Below are 19,241 nucleotides of genomic sequence, written 5' to 3' on the forward strand. Positions count from 1 at the left end.
GATACCTATTTCTGTTTCATTGACTCCGCTAAAGCCTTTGTCTGGATCACAACAAATTGTGGAAAATTCTTCAAGAGATGAGAATAGCAGACCACCTTACCTGCCTTCTGAAAAACCTGTATGCAGGTCAAGGAGAGATGAAACCAGTCAGTCCTAAGGGAAATCAACCCTGAATATTCACTGGAAGGACTAACGGTGAAGCTGAAGTTCCAAGCCTCACTCCACGCGGCAGGCCTCCATTTTGTGTTTAAAATATGAGTCTAAAATCTTATGGGAAAGTGGCGTTGTTTCCGCCCGGCTTCGAACCGGGGACCTTTCGCGTGTTAGGCGAACGTGATAACCACTACACTACGGAAACTACATGGGCAACAGTGCCTAATGACATATTCAAGAATTGCATGTTTGAACACACCTGACCGTCAAATTTTCAAAGGAAGAGGACTCTAGAAACACAGGCAATCCGTCAAGTAAGGATCTGCAGTTCCTGAAAGGGCCTGACTTAGCGTTCCACGCGTCTCCAGGAGCGAGGTCCCTGTGTGCCAGCTTTGCGCCCAAGCGCAGAGGTCGCCCCCTCTGAGTCCTCAGTTCTCAGGAGCCCTAGCAGCCAGGGGAGTTAGGTGAGTCTGATCCCCAGGCGGCCCGCCGTCCTGCAAGGTGGACGCAGCCCTTCCAGGCTGTAAATGCGCGCTTTAAAGTCCCTTTTCACGGCGCCAGCGGGCAGCGAGCTCGATGCTTTAAATTCCACTGTGAAACGAATGACGCGCCCTCTCCTCTGACCTGCCCTCCCCTCTGCGCGATGCGCCTGACCCCTGCGCTCTCTCACAGCCCTTTCGCAGCAGCTCTTCTACGGCGCCGTCCGGCACTAGGCGAGGGTGGGGAGGGGGTTCCTCAGGAACCACTGAGTTAATGCAAGACTTGCATCACATTTTCACGTTTATCAGGAAGCGCAGCAAAGGCTGAGGCTCAGGTCATTTGTTGAGTTCGTTTGCCGACCAGACCTCGCATAAAGCCGCGGAGAAGCCAGGCGCGGTCCACACAGATTTGACCGTCTTCATTCCTTCCTCATCAAACTTGAGATTATTCTTGAAGGATAGCTTTGCTTTACATTTTACAATGTCTGAAACATCTTTTGTTTGCCTTTTATAATTTTCCAGTTCAACATTTCATGGAGAATGAATTTTAATAGAGGTATAGGCGGTTTTCTCAGACAGCAGGTGTCTTGAAGGTTTTTCGTGTTCGCCTCACAGCAAGCAGAGTTTCTTTTCGCTGAAAGACTTTAATGCAATGGTCTCTGTGTGTCTGTCTCTGGTTTCCTTTAGATGTAAAGCTTCTCAGGTTTAGGGATGCAAGTGCCGTTTTCTCCAGCAGCGTCTTTTCTCCTTAGTGCGGTGGTCACTGCGTTTCCTTCCCGTCTGAGGTGCCCAGGAAGGCGCACCCAGAGTGCGCACCGGCCCCAGGGCCGCGGGACTCCGGCTGGTTCCGAGTGGACTCCGAGTGCGGTCTGGAGGCCTGAGTCCCCAAAGAGGCGGACTTGAAAATAGCTTTAGATCAGGGCGTTTCATGAGATTTCCCCTGGCTTTCCTCCCCTGCAGGTCCTAGTTTTCAGCTCCCACGTCCAGCCAGAGAAGCGGGTTCGTCGTCTTTCTGTGGCGTCCGGCGTACTGCCTTCCCACTTGGACCGGACGAGGGGTGCGGTGGTCCTCTCTCGGTCAGGGTGGAGGCACAGCGGGCGCCCGAGGGACCACAGACACACAGCGCCCTGCAGCACCAGGGGAAGGGGTGGGGATCCAGAGCCGGCGATTGGAGCGCGCTGAAGGGAGGGATCCATCCACTACACCCGAAGAAATGCCCAGAAGAGAAACGCAGCCCAAGACAAAGCGCAACGCCGGCTGCCTCACGCCTCGATCAGAGGTTCAGCCTCATCCAAGACCGGTCAAGACCGGCCGCGGGTCGTGGGTGAAGACCTGCTATCCAGGGTTGGTGAGAGGTCAAGCTCTCTTTCTGAACCTATTTCCTTGTGAAGCAGGGGCCACTTGGTTCTCAGCCGGTGTCAGTTTACTCCCTGAGCTCTGTCCTGACTCCGGGGCCTCCCCTGATAATGGCAGGAGGACCGACTGCTTTTCCTCCGCGACCAGCTGAACCTGCAGAGCCCGACCGACCCTCTTCACATTTGGGTCTTTGGCTCAAGCCCTGGGGTAGAGTTGAATTCGTTCCCTTTTGCTCTCTGACTCAAATCGGTTTGTTCCCCATGTGAGCCAGGGTGACAGAAAACTAAGTTTCTTCACAAGGGATGAACTTCTTGGTTTTCAGAGAGCTAATAGGTGTCAGAGCTAATAGGTGTCACCAGTAGAGATGATGTAGGGCCCAGATGAAAAGGTGAGGGGATATCAGGAGATAAAAGTATCCTGCAGTCAGCCTTGTCCTGTGCCCTCGTTGGATTCAGACTGTGGCTTGTTCTGCAAGGTGATTCAGAGCAGAGAAAGGAGGAGGGCTGGTTGTAGGGCTCATTGAGCTTTCAGGTGATAAGGAACTCCTCCCAAGTTTCTTCAGTTCAGTTGCTCAGTCCTGTCCGACTATTTGCGAACCCATGGACTGCAGCACTCTAGGCTTCCCTGTCTATCACCAATTCCTGAGTTTGCTCAAACTCATGTTGAAGAATGGAATCGGTAATGCCATCCAACCATCTCATCCTCTGTCATCCCTTTATCCTTCTGCTCGCAAGCTTTCCCAGCATCAGGGTCTTTTCCAAAGAGTCAGCTCTTCACATCATGTGGCCAAAGTATTGGAGCTTCAACTTCAGCACCAGTTCTTCCAATGAATATTCAGGACTGATTTCCTCTATGTTTGACGGCTTTGATCTCCTGGATGTCCAAGGGAGTCTCAAGAGCCTTCTCCAACAGCACAGTTAAAAGCATCAGTTCTTTGGTACTCAGTTTTCTTTATCGTGCAACTCTCACATCCATACATGACTACTGGAAAAGCCATAGCTTTGGTTAGACAGACTTTTGTTGGCAAAGTAATGTCTCTGCTTTTTAATATGCTATCTAGTTTGGTCATAGCTTTTCTTCCAAGGAGCAAGCATCTTTTAATTTCATGGCTACAGTCACCATCCGCAGTGATTTTGGAGCCCAAGAAAATAAAGTCTGTCACTGTTTCCAATGTTTCCCCATCTATTTGCCATTAAGTAATGGGAACAGATGCCATGATCGTTGCTTTTTGAATATTGAGTTTTAAGCCAGCTTTTCCACTTTCTTCTTTCACTTTCATCAAGAGACTCTTTACCTCCTCTTTGCTTTCTGCCATAAAGGTGGTGTCACCTATATATCTGACGTTATTGATATTTCTTCCAGAAATCTTGATTCCAGCCTGTGCTTTATCTAGCCTGGCATTTCACATGATGTACTTTGCATAAAAGTTAAATAAGCAGTGTTACAATATACAGCCTTGACATACACATTTTCCAATTTGGAACCAGTCCATTGTTTCATGTCATGTTCTAACTGTTGCTTCTTGACCTGCATACAGATTTCTCAGGAGATGGGTAAGGTGGTCTGGTATTCCCATCTCTTGAAGAATTTTCCATCGTTTGTTATGATCCACATAGTCAAAGGCTTTGGCATAGTCAATAAAGCAGAAGTGGATGTTTTTCTGGAATTCTCTTGCTTTTTCTATGATTCAAAAGATGTTGGCAATTTGATCTCTGGTTCCTCTGCCTTTTCTGAATCCCGCTTGAACATCTGGATGTTCTTGGTTCACATACTGTTGAAGCCGAACTTGGAGAATTTTGAGCATTACTTTGCTAAATATGAGATGAGCACAATAATGCAGTAGTTTGAACATTCTTTGGTATTGCCTTTCTTTGGGACTGGAATGAAAACTGAGCTTTTCCAGTCCTGTGGCCACTGCTGAGTTTTCCAAATATACTGGCATATGAGTGCAGCACTTTAACATCATCATCTTTTAGAATTTGAAATAGCTCAGCTGGAATTCCATCATCTCCACTAGTTTTGTTTGTAGTGATGCTGTCCAAGGCCTGCTTGACCTCGAACTCTAGAATGTCTGGTTCTAGGTGAGTGATCACACCATTGTGGTTATCTGTGTCATGAAGATCTTTTTTGCATGGTTCTTCTTGTATTCTTGACACCTCTTTTTAACATCTTCCGCTTCTGTTAGGTCCATACCATTTCTTTGCTGAAATGTTCCCTTGGTAACTAATTTTCTTGAGGAGGTCTCTAGTGTTTCCCAGTCTACTGTTTTGCTCTATTTCTTTGCATTGATCATTTAGGAAGGCTTTCCTATCTCTCCTTGCTATTCTTTGGAACTCTGCATTCAAATGGGTATATCTTTCCTTTTCTCCTTTGCCTTTAGCTTCTCTTCTTTTCTCAGCTACTGGTAAGGCCTCCTCAGACAATCATTTTGCCTTTTTGCATTTCTTTTTCTGCCCCCTGTTTCTTGGGTCAAGGAAAATGTAAGTGCACCTGCTGCCACACCTTCCGCCCTGCTTTATATTTCTTGAATGGGAATGCAAATCTCAGGAAAAGGGAAATTCTGTTTCCTACTGGGACCTTTCACCTGTGAGGTGAACGTGATAACCACTACACTACGGAAACAAGGCCTATGTTTTGCTTAATGCTATGTCCATGTAAACCTCTGGTCCTGCCCACATTCTCCTAGTCAACCAGTTTTTCAAACTGAAGAATGAACCTGGACCCACCAGTGATATGTCAGATGAGGAGACTGCAGCTCCCAAGAGCCCCTTGCTCTAGGGCTCCTCCTTTCTTCTTGAAACCAGGACCCTCGGGCCCCCAGAGTCTGGCTTCCAGATCCCACACCCAGTGCAGAGTCTCCAGTCCCACTGCTATGCCCCTGATAGCAGCGGTCAGCCAGGCAGATGCCTCAGCTCCAGGAAGCTATAGGAGTGGGGAAAGTGGGGTTATCTTTGTTTGAACCCAAGGAAGCCTGTCGCCCAACAGTGTAGACCCTGCTCCTCCAGTGCTGTGGACCCACACCCGGGTTGCCCTGTTCATCACTCAGGGAGTCAGTGGCCTCGGCTCTCAGAAATGATCAGAGCTTTGAATTCACTCAGGAGCCATACAATCTGCTCTCCTCGTCCTCCACTCTTCTCCCAAGCTTGACGTTCAGGCACATCAGTGAACTGCTTCTGGTCAGTTACTTGTTCAATTAGCAAGGCCAAGATGCTTTAGGGAGCTGATAGTTGAAAAGGAAACATCAGAGTGCTGCAAACCTTTGGGATTCTGTCTTCAAAAAAAAAAAAGGAGGCAGATGAGGAGGCCCCCAGCTGAGACATGGCTTCCCAAATATCACTAAGGACCGTGGATTCAGGAAAGTGGATGACCTCAATGGATAATGCTATCAGGGAAGGTCCCAGGGTTCCAAGCAAAATTCTGGGTCTTTCCCCTTCCACCCCTGTGACAAGGGTGTTTTCCCATCTTACTTGATGCTCTGTTTCCTCAGACCAAACACACTTCTCTTTGACACCAGTCTTTCATACCACCCTGCCAACTTGTCAGAAAATCCTGTTTTTCTTTGATTAGTTGCTCATTTTGATGCACATAATCTTTTTCTTGGTCTGATTTCATCCCTCAACTTTCCTCATAAAGGCGTGGAGATGGATTCAATTTGAGATCTAGCTCTGCTGAAAGTTGAGGGTTTGAGAATTTTAACCTCCAGTGTGTGGGCTGAGCCACAGTTGAGACTTCTCTTGGCCAGTCCGGTCAATACTGGCCTCTCTCCGGCCTGTCCTCCAGGGTCAGGGGCAGGACCAGGCAGCCTCAGGCAGCCCCTGTCACCAGATTGAGAGCCCCACACCTCACGTGGAGCTGGTGGAGAAGCTCCAGAGGGGGCATAAATTCAAATTGCCCAGAGCCGGTGAGACTCAGGTGAGCAGTGCACCTGGGTTCAAGTGGCAACTTTTGGTTCTCAGGCAGCTGGTACCCTCCTGGCCCCTCTGGTTCTGATCCCGCGGCTGGTAATGTCCAGGTAAGAAGAAACCAATAGGAGAAGGGCAGCATCTCCTTTAAAACCTGTACAGTCAGCATCCAACTGTGGTCTTGAAGAGATGCAGTGAGAGGTGGGCATAGTTTAGGGGAAAAGAAGAAATCCTCGGTGATTTCCTCATCTAAATGTCTCATGAAGATGAAGTGGGAGCCTGCAGGGATCTGGGCCTCCTGGTGCTGGTGAAGGTGGCTGGAGTTCCCCTCAGCAGCTGGAGCCAAAGCAGACAATCTTGGCCAGGCGGCCAGTAAGTAAGCAGTCCTTCTTCCTCCCTAGCTGAGTAACACTTGAACTTGCAGCACTGGAACGTGTCCCCCTTGGCTTTTGATGGATGCCAAAGATGTAACAGACAGGTTTCTTTCTTTTCTTAATTATTTTTTTCTCCAGCTTTATTGAGATATAATTGACATATAACACTGTGAGTTTAGGGTGTGCAGCAGGTTGCTTGGCTACAGTTATATATGGCAAAATGATTCCCACCAGAGCATTAACTAGCACCTCCATCCCATCACATAATTCTCATTTCTTTTTTGTGATGAGAACACTTACGATCCAGTCTCTTGCATCTTTCAAATACACATATAATGAAGTGCTTTGACCAAGTTTACACTCAGGTAACTGACATCTTAAGATGTGACAAGAATTTCTTGTCAGTCTAGTGGTTAGAACTTGGTGCTTTCACAGCTGTGGGCCAGGGTTTGTGAACCTAAGATCCCACAGCCTGTGTTCAGTCATGCATGCTCAGTCATATCCAACTCTGAGGGACGCCATGGACTGTAGCCCACAAGGCTCCTCTCTTCATGGGATTTTCCAGGCAGGAATACGGCAGTGAGTTGCCATTTCCCTCTGCAATAGCAGATAGGCTTCTTTTTAACAAACTTATTAAGGTTAGTAATGGCTGGTGGCTAGATCAGCCACTATTTGCTGATATGGCAGATAACCTTTATCATTCACTTTCCTCTTCTCTCTCTTTTGATCTCATTTGTTTGGCTGCACCTATTGGATTCTGTGGGCAAGAAAGACCTGGAAATTCTGGTTGCCAGGGTCAGCCTCAAGCACACAGATCAGGGTGAAAGGTAGTCAGGAAACCAGGGATGGCAGAGAGTATTTAGCCCAAATGTAATGAGCCCAACATCTGGGGGGCCTCCTTTTAGTCCTGATGCCACCACTTACCTTCCGTTTGACCTTGAGTCAACTCCAGTTTGCTAGGTCAATTTTGCAAGTGTCATGTGAAAGAAATAATAAGTACTTCATAAAGCTATCGTGTAGATTAAATGAGATAATCAAGTACTACAGCTAGCATAGCATGTGGCTAATATTAAGTATGTTCCAGTAGGAAACAACCAAAGATAAGCTGGTACTTCATTCTTTTGTAACATTTGAGTAAATTTTTTAAACATTTCGATAAACTTTTTCGTTATGAATGTAATATCCATTTGCAAAATAAATTCATATTAAAGAATAAAAAATTTTACATGGAATTTATAAACATATGCCCACAAAAGGGACTTGCTTATAGTAGCTTTGTTCATCAGTTCAGTTCAGTTCAGTCACTCAGTCGTGTCTGATTCTGCGACCCCATGAATTGCAGCACACCAGGCCTCCCTGTCTGGGAGTTTACTCAAACTCATGTCCATCGAGTCGGTGATGCCATCCAGCCATCTCATCCTCTGTCATCCCCTTCTCCTCCTGCCCCCAATCCCTCCTAGCATCAGGGTCTTTTCCAACGAGTCAACTCTTCGCATGAGGTGGCCAAAGTACTGGCGTTTCAGCTTCAGCATCAGTCCTTCCAATGAACACCCAGGATTGATCTCCTTTAGGATGGACTGGTTGGATCTCCTGGCAGTCCAAGGGACTCTCAAGAGTCTTTTCCAACACCACAGTTCAAAAGCATCAATTCTTCGGTGCTCAGCTTTCTTCACAGTCCAACTCTCACAGCCATACATGACCACTGGAAAAACCATAACCTTGACTAGATGGAACTTTGTTGGCAAAGTAATGTCTCTGCTTTTTAATATGCTATCTACATTGGTCATAACTTTCCTTCCAAGGAGTAAACGTCTTTTAATTCCATGGCTGCAATCACCATCTGCAGTGATTTTGGGGCCCCCAAAAATAAAGTCAGCCACTGTTTCCACTGTTTCCCCATCTATTTCCCATGAAGTGATGGGATCAGATGTCATGATCTTAGTTTTCTGAATGTTGAGCTTTAAGCCAACTTTTTCACTCTCCTCTTTCACTTTCATCAAGACACTCTTTAGTTCCTCTTCACTTTCAGCCCTAAGAGCAGTGTCATCTCCATATCTGAGGTTATTGATATTTCTCCCAGGAATCTTGATACCAGCTTGTGCTTCTTCCAGCCCAGCGTTTCTCATGATGTACTCTGCATATAAGTTAACTAAGCAGGGTGACAATACACAGCCTTGACATCTTTTCCTATTTGGAACCAATCTGTTGTTCCATGTCCAGTTCTAACTGTTGCTTCCTGACCTGCATACAGGTTTCTAGTTCCCAAATTGAAAACCATTCAAATGTCCATCATGAGGTTAATACATATAATTGTGATATATTCATTCAAAGGAATGATACTCTTCAATAAAATGAAACAAATTTCTGATATATGGCAACAATATGGATTAAAACCTCACCCTGAATGATGAAAAGAGTACATACTCTGTGGACCCATTTGTGTGAATAACTAGATGAGGCAAACTAATCCCTAGTGACAAGAACTAGATCACTGAGTACCTGGGACAGGGAGTGGTGGGAGGATTGACTGCAAAGGAGCACAAGAGGATATTTTGGAATACTGGAGATGTTCTTCTACGGGTAGTGATTCCATGGGTACATTCACTTGTCAAAAGTCATCAAACTTGAAATGGATACATTGCATTGTTTTAAAATTATATCTTAAGAAATTATATTTTTTAAAAGTAATGAGAAAAATTATTCCAAATTTTAATTGCTAGATTAAATTATAATCATTGTTGTTGTTATTATTAGCATTAGAGTTCTTTTAGAAATGTATCTCTCAAGATAAGTTGAAAGTTCAACAGTTTCTTTATTTTTGTGTTTTTCCATTAAATTTATGCACTATTAAATGGGAATACTTTAAAATAGAGATAGAACCTATAAGAGCTCAAATATAAAAGTTTATTTGTATATATTCTTCTCTCTGTTGATATGTCTAAATGACTCCGTCAACATTTACCTACATTAACAAAGTTACTTTTGAATTTAAGATGTTTCAAAATTTTACATATTTGTATTATCTGCATCATTTGAATTTTATAGAATAAACATATATACTTTAGGGGCTTCCCAGGTAATGCTAATGGTAAAGAACCCACCTGCCAATGCAAAAGACACTAGAAATCTGGGCTCGATCCCTGGGGCAACAAGATCCCCTGGAATATTTCACTCCAAAATTCTTGCCTGGAGAATCCCATGGACAGAGGAGCCTAGTGGACAACAGCCCATAGGGTCCAGAAATGTCAGACAGGACTGAAGTGACTTAGCATGCACCCACGCACTTTTTGCCAAAACTTGGAAATTTAAAAATAAATTTGAAGGAACATATGTAAAGATGTTAACAGTAGCTCATTCCAGGAGGTGGGACTATGGATGATGGCTTATTTTCTTCTTTATATGTATTTAACATTTTTAGACTTAAAAAATGAATGACCTTCATATGGTGACTGCAGCCATCAAATTAAAAGACTCTTGGTCCTTGGAAGAAAAGCTATGACCAACCTAGACTGCATATTTGAAAGCAGAGATATTACTTTGCCAACAAATGTCCATCTAGTCAAAGCTATGGTTTTTCTGGTAGTCATGTATGGATGTGAGAGTTGGACTATAAAGAAGGCTGAGCACCAAAGAACTGATGCTTTTGAGCTGTGGTGTTGGAGAAGTCTCTTGAGAGTTCCCTGGACAGCAAGGTGATTAAACCAGTCAATCCTAAAGGAAATCAGTCCTGAATATTCATTGGAAGGACTGATACTGAGACTGAAGCTCCAATACTTTAGCCACCTGATGGGAAGAACTGACTCATTGGAGAAGACCCTGATGCTGGGAAAGATTGAAGGCAGGAGGAGAAGGGGAAAACTGAGGATGAGATGGTTGGATGGCATCACCAATTCAATGGACATGAGTTTGAGCAAGCTCTGGGAGACGGTGATAGACAGGGAAGCCTGGTGTGCTGCAGTCCATGGGGCCGCAAAGAGTTGGGCATGACTGAGCGACTTAACAAACAAAGACAATTCTGTCACTGAATCCTTCTTTAACCACTGAAGGTTCCCAAATATAAGAATCTGAGAAGTGCTCCTTAGCAACCGGGAGGGAACACTTTAATTAGCTAAAGTCCATCACGGTTCTCATCCATTTTTTTCTCCCAAGCAGTAGAGGACACAATTGTTTTGATCCGCTCACGTCGTGGGAAGTCTTCTCGATGGAGCAGAGTCACTGCAGGATGAAGGACCTGGCCCTGCTCTGGACTCCCAGTGGTTCGTCTCCCCTTTGGCCCCAGAGCAGCCTGGCCCAGCGGCTGTGTGTCAGGGACCTGGGGTCTCCTCAGATGCCAAAATCTGCAACCCATGCTCCTTTTTTGGGCTGAGCTGGGACCAATGGACGAGATATCCAAGAGTCAAGGTTCAAGTATCGGCCGAACAGTGGCTTTGCATGCTCAGCAGAGACTTAGGAGCGAGAAACTCTGAATAAAATCATAATAAACTGGGATAGGGTCAACTAATATTCAGAATAGTAGACAACCTGAATAAAACATAGTTCTTCCCAGTCAGGTCTGGAACCCTGTACTGGAAAGCTGCCATCCTGGCTAATCAGCGACATCACAGTCCCTCCCCGCCACCATTTACTTACTGGGACAACCGTGCAGTTACAAGGCATGTGGTGTGAAGCCCCCCTGGGGGCCGGACTCAGGGGTCGCAGCCTCTCCCTTTTGCCCCCAAGACCCTGGGTAACCTGACGAGGGGGTGGCACTGGCTGGGTCGCTGCTCCCCTGGGCGGGGGATGGAGGGGAGGGCAGGGGCCAGGCCTCCGGTGGCCAGGGATGTGCAGAGCCGCCTGGGTCCAGCGAGGACACCCTGGGTCAGTCCCACACTTGTCCACCAGGTCCATGTGAACCACGCCACTGGGGGACATGGGAGCTGGAAGACAGGTCCTATTAGGGGAGTAAAAAGTGTCCTAGTTCTAATTAACCAGAAAGGTCCCACTCAGTTTTCAGATTGCTGGATTCAGAGTTCAGAGTGCTCACCATTACACCATGGAATCCCTTTGAAAGATACCTGCTCTTTCTCACCAGAAATGGATAAGGGCTTCTTTAGGCTCCATATGTCTGGCTGGTAATCCCAAGGCAGTTCTTCTAGGGACCCAACCTGACTTGTACACTGTTGACTAGTGCAGGTGTTCATCCCCTTTGCGTTCTTTCTGCTCCTCTCCTTTGATTGACTTCTCTCACTTCACTTCTTTTACCTCAGAAAATGAGGTAAAATCCACTTTGGGTTTCAGCCATGGAAAAACCCCTGAAATCTCCATCGTCAACCATGTATTCTGCCTCCGTTTGCCAGTGTCCCATCCTGAGGTGAAATTTCTCCAAATGAGAGTGCTGTTTTCCTTTCCTTTGCTTTCACCCTTTCACCATAGCCCAGAGAGGGCAGATGGTTGTCAGGAGGTGGGATTTCCCTTGCTCACATAGCATGGATTACCTCCAAAGCCACAACCATCTCTTATGTGTAATATATAAATGGTGTCAGCAGTCCAGTGAGAGTGGAGCTGGAAAATTCTATTCTTCTTCACACTTCTGATGGGGGGATAGTCTTTTTTTTTTTTTTTTACAAGTGTATATTTGTTAAATTTACAAGATAAGTAAAAATGAACAAAACACTCAGACAAATCAGGCCAAACTCACCTGGGGTGACTCAAATCAACTACATGCCACAGGGGCCACAGGCAGGGCTCTGACATTTAGGCAGTCACACATTTTTTGTCAGATTGGTCAAGTCAATTTCATTCCAATTAACATATAAAGATCCAGAAACTTCACAATTTTTTTAAAAAGCACACAAAATCAAGGTACCCAAGAGCACTGATTGATGGATCATAGAAGGTAGTATCTAAGTTGTCTTACAGTGTAGACAGTATTATGTACACAAAATACTATTACACTAAATATTTACATAAATAATAAGTATAAATCCACATTATGGCTCAGAGTAATAGTCTTTCCTTCTGCATTTTTACCCAATGTCATTTCTTCCCTTATCCAATACACAAAACAGAAAAAGTAGCATCTGTTTTTGATGGCCAAAAACAGGGTCAGAAAGAAGCCCAGCGTTGCCTGGAGACTTATTTTGTTCCCAGAGACTGGACAGAGGTTGACTCAAGGAAGAAGGAGGCAAAGGGGAAGTTCTTTTATCAGGAGGAAGTTCATAGCTCTGGGGTGAGAAGATGAAACTTTTTTGGATAATGAAGAAGTTGAGTGGTAAGAAACAACACAAAGAGCTCTTCCAGGAGAAACTGAAGGTCAGTCAAAGTTTATAAGTGCAAGGATCAGAAATGGTCTCTGGCTGATATAGGAAGAAATATGTTGAGAGATTATAGAATAGCCAGGATGCCCGGAAAACTGTGCTCTGACAAGGGGCAAGGAGGGAATCAGGTGAGGTCAGATTGTGTTGGGTGGAGATGTGTGTACTTCCCATTTCCTCCAGCCCATAAATCAGATCTGCAATCAGAGAATTTGTGAAGAAGAGCAGTCACAGTAGCCAGTGCCTTGATTCTGTTTACAGAAATTTCTAGAAGCAACAAGCTAAAGTAACATGAAATAAATAAAGGTACGGGTTGTCAAAAGATTCAGAGAATAATGACAATATTATTTCACTGCCTATAACGTTATTGATACAATAGTTTCTAAATCCAGGCACATCTGACAACAGAATGAAGAATGGTCTTATTGCTTTCACTTTACAGAAGAAAGAAGAGAGGTACAAGAAGTGTGTTTATCTAAGACCACACATGGGCAGAACCATTCTTACAACCAAGAGTTTATGCTTCTGAGCACAGATTAGTTGGGTCTTTCTTCTCAGATGTGGTTGTGTCAGGATTTCTCAGTTGTAGAGATGGGAAGAAGAGCAAGTAGGAGAGAGAGGGCAAGAGAGGGAGGAGGGATGGGTAAAAGCACAAATTCTTTGATTCTCCCCTCCCTCCCCTTCCCCTCTCATCTCCCCCACTTCCCCGCCTCCCTTGCCACCTGCTTTCCTTTTGGGGAGAGCTCTTTGCCTCCTTCCCCACTCTTATGGGGACTGAGACAATGCTCCTCTCTCCCAAGCCTCCTGGGAGGTCTCCATGCCCTCCCCCCAAACCCACCTTCCCCGCTTGTTTTTCAATTCCCACCCCTTCCCATTCCCAGTGGACCCCACAGAATGCAGTCTACCCAGCTGGGCTATCTGAACTCTGTCCAATAGGCAGTGTCCAATAAGCTTTTCCATGGCCCACCCCACAGGATGCTGGTAAATCAAGTAGCTGGGATAAAGGCTTTTTTAAAAGAACTGTTCACTTCAAAAACTTTTCCACATGTCCTCAGGGGTCTTCATGGGACAAAGGGCTAAAGACGACAAATAGCCATCCAAGTGTTAAGAGTGTCCCGCTGAATACCAAACCCTGTCCCATGGGTGCAGACACAGGGCGACCATCACCAGACCTCTGCACTGGTGGAAATTACCTGGTGGACACAGGGAACCTAAGCACAACCTTCGGCCCCGGAGGCCTTTGCCAGGGTGGGCAAACTCTCATTCATTGATTGTAAGCGAGGATACGGGAAGAGCCATCATTGGCGCCCACCGAGGGTTCAGCTGTCCTTGGATCTCATTCGGTTCAGGCCCGGAGGGTCCGAGCGATGGATCCCGGTATCTCTGAGGGCGCTGGCATCTGTGGCGGGTAGGGGGAAGGACGTGGCACCCTTTCCCTGAGGGTAAAGGTCTTACCCTGTGAGTGAGTAAGTAAGTAAGTAAAGTCGCTCAGTCGTGTCCAACTCTTTGCGACCCTGTGGACGGTAGCCTACCAGGCTCCTCTGTCCACGGGATTTTCCAGGCAAGAGTACTGCCATTTCCTTCTCCAGGGGATCTTCCTAACCCAGGAATCAAACCTCAGGTCTCCAGCATTGCAGGCAGACATTTTACCGTCTGAGCCACCAGGGAAGTGTCGACTCCATGCAGAGGCAAGCCAGAGCTTGCGTCATCGTCTCTGTGGCGCAATCGGTTAGCGCGTTCGGCTGTTAACCGAAAGGTTGGTGGTTCGAGCCCACCCAGGGACGGCGGGGTGAGGTTTTAGAGAACGCCAAAGAGACTCCCTTTTGCCAAGAGGACACCGGGCAGCGACCGCCGGCGCCGCGAAAAGGGCCATTGAGGTCCGCCTCGCGGGAGGGGCGGCGTCCACACCGCTGGGCTGCAGGGTCTCCTGGGCCTCGGGCGCACCCCCCCTCCCCCCCCGCCTCCTGCGGCTTCCGGGAGCTGGGGAGTCGGCGGGGGCGACCTCTGCTCTCGGGTGCGCAGCCAAGTCTGAGGACTCTGCGTTGGGTGCGGGACCCCGAAGGCAGTCTGGGGGGGCCCGGGAGTCCTCACTTGAGAGGAGATGAGGATCCCTAAAGCAGGGCCCTCGGGAGCCGCCGTCTCCGTGCCTGAGAGAGCTTGAGGCTCCAAGGTTTCTGCATGAGAGTTAAAAGCCGGTGGCTTGGATAGTGGCGGCAGAACCTTGGGTTTTCCTGGGTACAGTGTTCAGTGGCAGCGGTTGTCCCGTTTCCGTAGTCTAGTGGTTATCACGTTTGCCTCACGCGTGAAAGGTCCCCAGTTCGAAACCAGGCGGAAACAGATCGCTTTTTCTCCCCCCAGAGATTTGCGTTCTCATTGGCAAAACGAAAAGGCGCAAAAGGCAGCGGGTGAGGCAGCTGACGCAGCTGTAGGAGGAATTGGTGACCACCTGAAAGTCCAAGTAAGCAGCCCTCCTTTCTCTGCTCCGAGTCCCTGCGGAGTCCAAGCCCAGTTCATCCCGGGGGGGAAGGACAAGGCTGACTTCGGGTCACCTTTACGTGTGGAAACCCCTTCAGCTCCTTGTCGGGCTCCTGCATCTCTTTCACATGTTCACAGATTGTCACTGAAAACCAAGGAGCTCATTCCCGTAAAGTTCACTTGCTTTTTTCACCTCAGCACACTTGAGGAGCAGTCTTATTTTCCTGGTAGAAGAAAAGAGACCGCACCCAGGTCTCACCGTGGGCTCCAGCCAAAGACACGAAAGTGAAGAATTTAAGGCTCCGCAAACTGAGACGGTCGCGGAGGAAAAGGAACAGGTACCTCTGCGGCCGTCAGGAGCGGCCCCGAGGCCAGGTCAGAGATCTGGAGGTAGACGGATCCGCTCATCGCCCGCTGAAAGCCAAGTCAGCGCCTGACTCGAGGGAAAACCGAGGTTCACAAAGAGAGCCACACACAGCGCTAAAGCTAGACCAGGAGGGACCCAGTTAGATACTTTGTGACCTGGTCTCAGAAACAGAAAGATCCGGCAGGAAAGGCGGTTTGAAGGGCGATGAGCAGCCGGTCAAGGGCTGGGACCTTTGCACAGTTCCACACAGCTCTGGTCTGCTGGGCAATTTCCTGTTCTCTGCATCTCTGGTTTCATCTTTTACACTCTCAATTTTCACTTGGAGGCGCTAAGTCATCTTTTGTGTACAGCTCCCTGGTGGTCTAGTGGCTAGGATTCGGGATCCACCGCTCTGTGGCCTGAGTTTGATTCCAGGTGAGGGGAAACTCCGTGTCTGTACTCACAGGAGACTTCCTCTTCCTGCTCAGATCAGAATTGTATTTTACATCAAGATCCAATGCGAAAAAGTTTCTGTACTGAGTTCCTAAATGTCACTGAGTCTGGACCTCAGCGCACTTGACCTGGAGCTGGCTGTTGGAGGTGAGATTTCAAAGAATAGCAAGGAGAGATAAGAAAGTCTTTCTCAGCGATTAATGCAAAGAAAGAGAGGAAAACAACAGAATGGGAAAGACTAGAGATCTCTTCAAGAAAATTAGATACCAAAGGAATATTTCATGCAAAGATAGGCACAGTAAAGGACAAAAACAGTATGGACCTAACAGAAGCAGAACATATTAAGAAGAGGTGGCAAGAATGGACGGAAGAACTATACAAAAAAAGATCTTCATGACACAGATAACAACGATGGTGTGATCACTCACCTGGAGCCAGACATCCTGGAGTGCATGATCAGAAACAAAGTTAGTGGAGGTGATGGAATTCCAGCTAAGCTATTTCAAATCCTAAAAGATGATGCTGTGAAAGTGCTGGACGCAATATGCCAGCAAATCTGGAAAACTCAGCAGTGGCCACAGGACTGGAAAAGCTCTGTTTTCATTCCAGTCCCAAAGAAAGACAATGCCAAAGAATGTTCAAACCACTGCACAACTGCACTGATTTCTCATGCTAGCAAAGTAATGCTCAAAATTCTCCAAGCTAGGCTTCAACAGTATGTGAACTGAGAACTTCCAGATGTCCAAACTGGATTTAGAAAAGGCAGAGGAACCAGAGATCAAATTGCCAATATCTTTTGGATCATACAAAAATCAAGAGAATTCCAGGAAAACATCTACTTCTGCTTCACTGACTAAGACTCTAGTCAAAGGAAGCCTTTGACTGTGTGGATCACAAAAAAACCTGGAAAATTCTTAAACAGATGGGAATACCATACCACCTTACCTGCTCCTGAGAAACCTGTATGCAGGTCAAGAAGCAACTGTTAGAACTGGACATGGAACAATGACTGGTTCCAAATTGGGAAAGGAGTACATCAAGGGTGTCTAGTGTCACCCAGATTATTTAACTTCTATGCAGAGTACATCATGTGAAATGCCAGGCTGGATGAAGCACAAGCTAGAATCAAGACTGCAGGGAGAAATATCAATAACCTCAGATATGTAGATGACACTACCCTTATGGCAGAAAGTGAAGAGGAACTAAAGGGCCTCCTGATGAAATTGAAAGAGGAGAGTGAAAAAGCTGGCTTACAACTCAACATTAAAAAAACTAAGATCTCACCAGCCCAGGTTGGATGCATGAGACAAGTGCTCGGGCCTGGTGCACTGGGAAGACCCAGAGGGATCGGGTAGAGAGGGAGGTGGGAGGGAGGATCAGGATGGGGAATACATGTAAATCCATGGCTGATTCATGTCAATGTATGACAAAAACCACTACAATATTGTAAAGTAATTAGCCTCCAACTAATACAAATAAATGAAAAAAAAAAAAAAAAAAAACAACTAAGATCATGGCATCTGGTCCCATCACTTCATGGCAAATAGATGGGGAAACAATCTAAACAGTGACAGATTGTATTTTCTTGAGCTCCAAAATCACTGCAGAAGGTGACTGCAGCCATGAAATTAAGACACATGCTCCTTGGAAGAAGAGCTATGACAAACTTAGACAGCATATTAAAAAGTGGAGCCGTTACTTTGCCAACAAAGGTCCATCTAGTCAAGGCTATGGTTTTTCCAGTAGTCATGTATGGATGTGAGAGTTGGACTATAAAGAAAGCTGAGTGCTGAAGAATTGATGTTTTTCAACTGTGGTGTTGAAGAAGACTCTTGAGAGTCCCTTGGATGGCAAGGAAATCAAACCAGTCAATCCTAAAGGAAATCAGTCCTGAATATTCATTGGAAGAACTGATGCTGAAGCTGAAGCTTCAATACTTTGGCCACCTGATGGGAAGAACTGACTCACTGGAAAAGACCCTGATGCTGGGAAAGACTGAAGGCAGGAGGAGAAGGGGACGACAGAGGATGAGATGGTAGTATGGCATGACATGGTAGGATTGATGGACATGAGTTTGAGCAAACTCTGGGAGTTGGGGAAGTACAGGGAAGCCTGGCATGCTGCAATCCATGGGGTTGCAAAAAACCAGACAAGACAGAGACTGAATTGAACTGAGACATAAAAATGCTTCAAGACTTCATCAGCTACATTTCAAGAAATGTTAAAGGAGTCCTCCAGGAAGACAACACTGACACCAGCTGGAAATGTGGATTTACACAAAGGGATGAAGGGAAAATATAAGATTTTAAATTTAAATCTCTTACAAATATGGGACAGATTTTTAAAAATAACGGAAGATTGTAGGGTTTATAATGTACACCATAAAGGAGAAACGTGAAGAGATACAGTTGCTAGTTGTATCAGGATATTCTGGACTCTCAGTGACCCTGACGGGGCAACCTGATCTTGGTTTAGGTCCAGAAACGAGGGACAGAAGGGTAGTGAAGGAGGCATTTTTTGGAAAGGAAGTGCAGAGTAGAAAGAACCACAAAGGCTTGGAGTACTTACTTAAAAGGTACAAGGAGAAAGTTATCCTTGGGTAGCCTTAGAACCACCAACTTTCCGGTTAACAGGCAAAGGCGCTAAACGATCGCGCCACGAAGCTCAATACATTAAATGGCCTTCTCATCGCCTTGGGTGCCGAATGCCCCAGCCACGCCTCGCTCCCCTCCCCTCGCAGAAACAGCGCCCCTGAGGCGCCCCCGGACTGAGCCGGGAGGATAGGATGGGGTCGAGGGAAGCTGAACGCTCGCTGAGCTCCAGTATTTCTTGGGTTCTTTGCTCCGCCTTCACCCGGCCGTCTGAGCCGCTGGCGCTGCCCTCCCTCCGCTCGGCCGCGGTCGGTGAGGCGAGAGCTGGGAGCGGCGGCTGGGGAGGGTCGGTCCAAGGGACAAACGCGAGGAGCCGGGGAAGAAGCCGGCGACTTGGGGACGAGGACAGTCAGACTTCCCAGACGGCACGTGCCGGATCTGGGGAGATGAGAACTGGTTTTTTATTTTGTTTTGTTTTCTCATCGTGTATCAGAATTGAGAGGAAGAGAGCGGAAGCCAGTGAAAGAATAGGAACACCTGGGTAAAGTTTCCAAGAATAAAGTAGGGCAGTAATTGAAATCATTTCGTGTCAAATGACATAGATTAAGGACAATTGTCAACGCTTGGGTTGTGGTGCGCCGTGATCGTATAGTGGTTAGTACTCTGCGTTGTGGCCGCAGCAACCTCGGTTCGAATCCGAGTCACGGCATTAGGTTACACCTGGCATCTCCTTGTTTTTTTTCTTTTCTTAAACCCCTTAATGGTCTACACTGGGTTCTCCTAAATGTGACCGCCAATTCTATCCAAAAAGGAAATTAT

General features: G+C 46.6%; 3 non-coding genes across 3 annotated transcripts; 2 read left to right on the forward strand and 1 right to left on the reverse strand.

Moving 5' to 3' along the window:
- Window positions 1-285: 285 nt before the first annotated feature.
- On the reverse strand, window positions 286-358 carry TRNAV-AAC (transfer RNA valine (anticodon AAC)). Its single transcript has one exon. It is a non-coding gene; the product is annotated as a tRNA-Val (tRNA).
- Window positions 359-14,267: 13,909 nt separating this feature from the next.
- Window positions 14,268-14,341, forward strand: TRNAN-GUU (transfer RNA asparagine (anticodon GUU)). The gene has a single exon. It is a non-coding gene; the product is annotated as a tRNA-Asn (tRNA).
- Window positions 14,342-19,059: 4,718 nt separating this feature from the next.
- On the forward strand, window positions 19,060-19,131 carry TRNAH-GUG (transfer RNA histidin (anticodon GUG)). The gene has a single exon. It is a non-coding gene; the product is annotated as a tRNA-His (tRNA).
- The last annotated feature ends 110 nt before the right edge of the window (window positions 19,132-19,241 follow it).

Source organism: Dama dama, chromosome 20 (assembly GCF_033118175.1).
Source record: "Dama dama isolate Ldn47 chromosome 20, ASM3311817v1, whole genome shotgun sequence".
Classification (NCBI taxonomy): domain Eukaryota; kingdom Metazoa; phylum Chordata; class Mammalia; order Artiodactyla; family Cervidae; genus Dama; species Dama dama.